The sequence below is a fragment of the Pristiophorus japonicus genome, chromosome 19, assembly GCF_044704955.1.
Source record: "Pristiophorus japonicus isolate sPriJap1 chromosome 19, sPriJap1.hap1, whole genome shotgun sequence".
NCBI lineage: Eukaryota > Metazoa > Chordata > Chondrichthyes > Pristiophoridae > Pristiophorus > Pristiophorus japonicus.
In genome coordinates, this window is record NC_091995.1 from 56,695,542 (window position 1) to 56,701,942 (window position 6,401).

The window sequence follows — 6,401 nt, forward strand, 5'->3', positions numbered from 1 at the left end:
TCCCCATTCAGGACACATTTCTTGACTGGAGACAATATCGGGTCTCTATTTGTCCAGACTTTAATCTGACAGGCTGTCACAGGTGAGCCTTCACTTCTGAATGCTTCAACAGCCATGACCATCTCAGCAACATGCTCGGTAGCCCCTTCAGTGGTGGCTAGTGGGAGCCTGCTAAGTGCATCGGCGCAGTTTTCAGTGCCTGGTCTGAGCCAAATTGTGTAGTCATAGGCGGCTAACATGAGTGCCCACCTCTGTATGCGGGCCGATGCGTTTGCATTTATGGCCTTGTTGTCGGCCAAAAGGGACGTTAGGGGTTTGTGATCTGTCTCCAGCTCAAATTTCCTGCCAAACAGGTACTGGTGCATTTTCTTTACAGCATATACACATGCGAGCGCCTCCTTTTCTACCAACCCGTAACCCCTTTCTGCCTGGGACAGACTCCTGGAGGCATAAGCTACCGGCTGTAACTGACCCTTGACATTGACATGCTGCAACACACACCCGACACCATAGGACGACGCATCGCACGGTAACACAAGTTTCTTACATGGGTCGTATAGTGTTAACAGAGTGTTGGAACATAACAAATTGCGTGCTTTATTAAAAGCCCTTTCCTGGCTGTCCCCCCGGACCCATTCACGACCTTTGCGTAGGAGCACGTGTAGCGGCTCTAGCAGCATGCTCAATTTGGGAAGAAAGTTACCAAAATAGTTCAGGAGCCCCAGGAACGAACGCAGCTCCGTCGTGTTACGGGGTCTGGGTGCGCTCTGGATCGCTTCCGTCTTGGACGCAGTAGGGCTGATCCCGTCTGCTGCTACCCTCATCCCCAGAAATTCTACCTCTGGAGCTAGGAAGACGCACTTCGCCTTTTTAAGTCGCAGCCCTACCCGGTCCAGCCTGCATAGCACCTCCTCCAGATTGTGGAGGTGTTCTTCAGTATCGTAACCCGTGATGAGGATATCGTTCTGAAAAACCACATGGAATCGACTTGAGGAGGCTTTCCATATTTCGCTGGAAGATTGCGGCGGCCGAGCGAATCCCGAACGGACATCTGTTGTACTCAAACAACCCCTTGTGTGTCGTGATGGTGGTCAGCTTCTTCGACTCACTCGCCAGCTCCTGGGTCATGTAAGCTGAGGTCAGGTCCAATTTTGAAAAAAGTTTGCCACCAGATAGCGTCGCAAAGAGGTCCTCCGCTCTCGGTAGCGGGTACTGGTCTTGGAGTGACACCCGATTGATGGTGGCCTTGTAATCACCACATATCCTGACCGACCCATCCGCCTTGAGCACTGGCACAATGGAGCTCGCCTAGTCACTGAATTCGACTGGCGAGATGATGCCTTCCCTCAGCAGGTGGTCCAATTCGCCTTCTATCTTTTCCCGCATCACGTACGGCACCGCTCTGGCCTTGTGGTATACTGGCCTGGCGTCCGGGTTTATGTGAATCACTACCTTGGCCCCCATGAAAGTGCCGATGCCGGGTTGAAATAGTGAGTTAAATTTGTCCAGGATCTGTGAGCATGATACTCGCTCCACAGAGGAAATTGCATTGACATCGCCCCATTTCCAGTTCATGACAGCAAGCCAACTCCTCCCCAGTAGTGCGGGACCGTCCCCTGGGACAATCCAGAGTGGCAACCTGTTCTCCAAATCTTTGTGGGTCATGACTACCGTGGCGCTGCCTAGCACCGGAATTATCTGCTTTGTGTAAGTCCGTAGCTGTGCGTCAATCGGCGATAATTTTGGCCTACTGGCCTTTGATGCCCACAACTTTTCGAACTGTTTGATACCCATCAAGGACTGGCTGCCCCCCGTGTCTAGCTCCATTGATACTGGGATGCCATTGAGGAGCACTTTCATCATTATCGGTGGCGTCCCGGTGTATGAACTGTATACGTGCTCCACATGAACTCGCTGAACTTCAGCTTCCAGCGATTTCCCCCAGCGTTCATTTCTGCAATTTCTGCAGGTATTTTGCACATCTCTGCAAACGCCGGGTGAGTGTGTGCCTCCACGCCTCCAACATGAGCTGTTGTTGGAAACAAAAGGTCCCTTGCCAGTCGATCGTCCCTGACTGCCCTGTTATTGTCCTTGAGTGCACCATTAACAGGTGTTGATGGCCCCATTACTGTCCGCATTGTCCCTTGTAATGGCGTGAATTGCTGTTCAGCTTGCCATTGTCTCTGTCGAACTCCCCCTCTGGCATGCCCGATTGCCCCTGTCTGCCTGGAGAACAGTGTGCTGCTTTAACAATGTTGAATCTCTGTCCCAACCATTCCTTAACACAGTACCTCTCATCTGTTCTGCTAGTGGCCATGCTCGGGTGGTTTAAATCCCAGTTTCTCGTCGCCATTGATACGTCCTTACTATACAGTATAAATGCACATGAGGCCCATGCTTGAGAGAAGGTCAGTCTGTGACCTGTCCTTTATTCCTCAGCACTCAAGTGATGAAGGTGGGTGGAGCTTCCCCATTTGTACCTGAAGGTCCAGGTTAGGAGTGTCTCCCACCTAGTGGTCAGTGTTCTCACAGTGTACAATTTAGGTCAGTTTATACATGGGTTACAATGCTGGTTGAATACATGACACCGCTGTTCTGCAGCACTTTGCAATCTTTCTCCATTTAAATAATAATTTGCTCTTGATTTTTTTCTGCCAAAGTGCACGATTTTACACTTTCCAACATTATAATCCATCTGCCAAATTTTTATCCATTCACTTAGCCTGTCTATGTCCTTTTGCAGATTTTTTGTGTCCTCCTCACACATTGTTTTTCCTCCCATCTTTGTATCGTCAGCAAACTTGGCTACGTTACATTCGGTCCTTTCTTCCAAGTCGTTAATATATTGTAAATAGTTGGGGTCCCAGCACTGATCCCTGCGGCACCCCACTAGTTACTGATTGAAGACCCAAGAATGAACCATTTATCCCGACTCTCTATTTTCTTCCAGCCCCACTCCCCCTGACCTACTGAACTTTAACCCTCCCAGCTCCACTGCCCCAGACTTGCTGAACTTTAACCCTCCCAGCACCACTCCCCCTGACCAGCTGAACTTTAACCCTCCCAGCCCCACTGCCCCTGACCTGCTGAACTTTAACCCTCCCAGCCCCACTGCCCCTGACCTGCTGAACTTTAACCCTCCCAACCCCACGCCCCTTGACCTACTGAACTTTAACCCTCCCATCCCCACGCCCCCTGACCTACTGAACTTTAACCCTCCCAGCCCCACTCCCACTGACCCGCGGAGATTTCCAGCACTCTGTTTTATTTCAGATTCCAGCATCAGAAGTAATTTGCTGCTGTTCTGGGCTTTGGGAGAGCTGACTCTGCCCCTGTCCAATGAGAATTAGACTCAGCCGTACGTCACTGTTACCAGGCAGAATAACCGGGGAATGTTTAAATCTGTCACCCAGCTCATTTCATGGAAAGAAATAGAGTGAAACAGGGAGAGTGAGAAAGTGAGAAACAGGGTGAGAGAGAGAGAGAGATTGAGAGAGTGAAAGAGACAGAGAGTGTGAAAGAGGGAGGGAGAGTGACTGAGAGAGGAAGAGAGTGAAAGAGGGAGAGAGAGTGAGTGAAAGAGAGAGAGAGTGTGAAAGAGAGTGAAAAAGAGAGAGTGAAAGAGAGGAATGAAACAGGGATTGCATGGGATATATGGCACTCGAGAATCCTCCCATCTTTTCTCACCTAAGTCTATCAGCATAACCCTCTATTCCGTCCTCGCCCATATGCTGATCTAACTGCTCTGTAATGCATAACATTATCCCGGGATCGTCCCGAATCCAGAAAATGTTCAGGGATGTGGTCCTGCTGACCTGCCCCGCCCACTCAGCCTCTGGGCTCCCGACTCCCCCGCCTCAGGCCGACCCCTCCCCGGCCTCGGGCCGACCCCTCCCCCGCCTCGGGCCCCCGCCTCAGGCCGACCCCTCCCCCGCCGACCCCTCCCCCGCATCGGGCCCCCGCCGACACCTCCCCCGCCTCGGGCCCCCGCCGACCCCTCCCCCGCCTCGGGCCCCCGCCGACCCCTCCCCCGCCTCGGGCCCCCGCCGACCCCTCCCCCGCCTCGGGCCCCCGCCGACCCCTCCCCGGCCTCAGGCCCCCGCCGACCCCTCCCCTGCCTCGGGCCCCCGCCTCGGGCTGACACCTCCCCATCCGTTCGGCTCCCAACGCCCCCGGTACCTACCTACCTTGGCCCAGGCGTTCCCAGACTCGGGACGTTGGAAAGATGACCCGAAGTCCAGAAATACACAGAATCCGGAACGGCCTCGATCCCAAGGTTTCCGGATTCTCGACGCTGTGCCTGTATACTATTCACTTCAACCGCTCCCTGTGGTAGCGACTTCCACTTTCTGAACTCCCGACTGGATTTCTTGGTAACTATCTTGTATTGATGACCTCGAGTTTTGCTCTTCCCCACAAGTGGAAACATTCTCTGTATCCACTCTAACAAAACCTTTCCTAATTTTAAACACCTCTATTAGGTCACACCTCAGCCCTCTCTTTTCATGAGAAAAGAGACGCAGCCTGTTCATCCTTTCCTGATAGATATATCCTCGCATTTCTGCTATCATCCTTGTAAATCTTCCCTGCACCCTCTCCAGTCCCTCTAAATCCTTTTGGACACATAATTGTATACAGTGCTGCAAGTGTGGTCCAACCAAGGTTCGATACAAGTTGAGCATAACTTCTCTACTTTTCAGTTCTACCCCTCTAGAAATAAAGCCCAGTGATGGTTTGCTTTTTATGGCCTTGTTAACCTGTGTCGCTACTTTTAGTGACTTGTGTATTTGTACTCCCAGATCCCTTTGCTTGTAATTTGTCGCTGCCCTCCTCATTACTGACTAACTCCCGCACCCCCACCTCACAATTTGTTATCATCTGCAAATTTAAGAACTTGTGTTTTTGATTCCAAAGTCTAAATCATTAATATAAATTGTGAACAACAGTGGTCCCAGCACTGATCCTTGTAGAACACCACTCCTACCTTCTGCCTCTCTGAACTGCAACCCTTTGCTCCTACTCTCTGCTTTCTGCCTTGAAGCCAGCGAGTTTTCTATTCTGCTACTTGTCCCGACTCCACACTCTCTGACCTTATTCATTCATCTCATACATGTTACCTTATCGAAGGCCTTTTGAAAATCTAGATAATTTACATTCACTGCATCACCCTTATCTATTCTCTTTGTTGCCTCTTGAAAAAATTCAACACGATTGATCAAGCAAGACTCTCCCCTTTGAAATCCATGCTGACTATTCATTATTATGTGCCGAAAATTCCAGCCTCACTGGGGTCCATACGAAGTGCGATGCGCAATGCGCCGAAAACCAGCTTTTCCGATCTGTCAAGATTTCTCATGACAGATCCTCCGCATCCCCGGGAAGACATTCACGCGGGAGAGATTGGGCTATTTGCCCAGCGAATGTCCTTCAAACTTTTACGCCTGGTAAAAGCAGGTGTATCGCTTACTTTTACCGGCGTAAGAGTTTTAAAACATATAAAAATTCAATGTAATCATACATTTTTATGTTCAAAACCCTGTCCATTAAGGTAAGTTTATTTTAAAACCTATTAAAGCAGATTAAAAAAAATCCCAAAAATATATTTTTTCTAAAACATTTAATTAACTTTAACTTCAATGTATTTTAAATATGTGAGGTGGTTTATTTATTTATTGTGCAGTGTTTTGGTGTTTTAGGAGAGTTTTCCCATTGATAGTAATGGGAGTCCGTACAAACAGAGATCCCCGTATTATCAATGAGAATACTGCATAGTGATCGATGGTCCAGGCCCACGTGACTCCAGCATTTTCCTCCGTACAGGGAAGTTATCTTCCCGTACGCTGCACATCGAATGAAGGCCTCCGACTGGAATCGAAGGCTCCTCCGGGATCACCAGGTAATTTCGCGAAACATTTTCGGGTCGGAGGCGTTTGTCCGAAGGAAGCCTCCAATCGGAATTTCCCCCCCAGTAATTTTGGTTCCTAAGGGAGGCTGAGAGAGAGGAATGATGCAGACATAATGGAAGAGAGGAATGAAACAGAGTGAAGGAGAGGCATGAAATAGGGACAGTGAAAGAGAGGAATAATACAGACACAATGGAAGAAAGGAATGGAATAGGGACAGTGAAAGAGAAGAATGAAACAGGAAGGGCGAAGGAGAGGCATTAAATAGGGACAGTGAAAGAGAGGATATCGGCACAGTCGCGTCCTACAAGACCATCAGCAGGCCGGGGCCATCAGAGGGAGCAGCGTACGGCGGCATACCACTGCAGGAGGGCGACGGCTGCGAAGTCAGGTCGCTGATTGCAGTGCGGGCAGGCACAGCAGGAGGGGCGAAGGAGCGGCAAGAGTTTGTAGAGGGAAGTGACCGGGACCCAGGAGAGGTGCGAGTCTGGGGCCCAG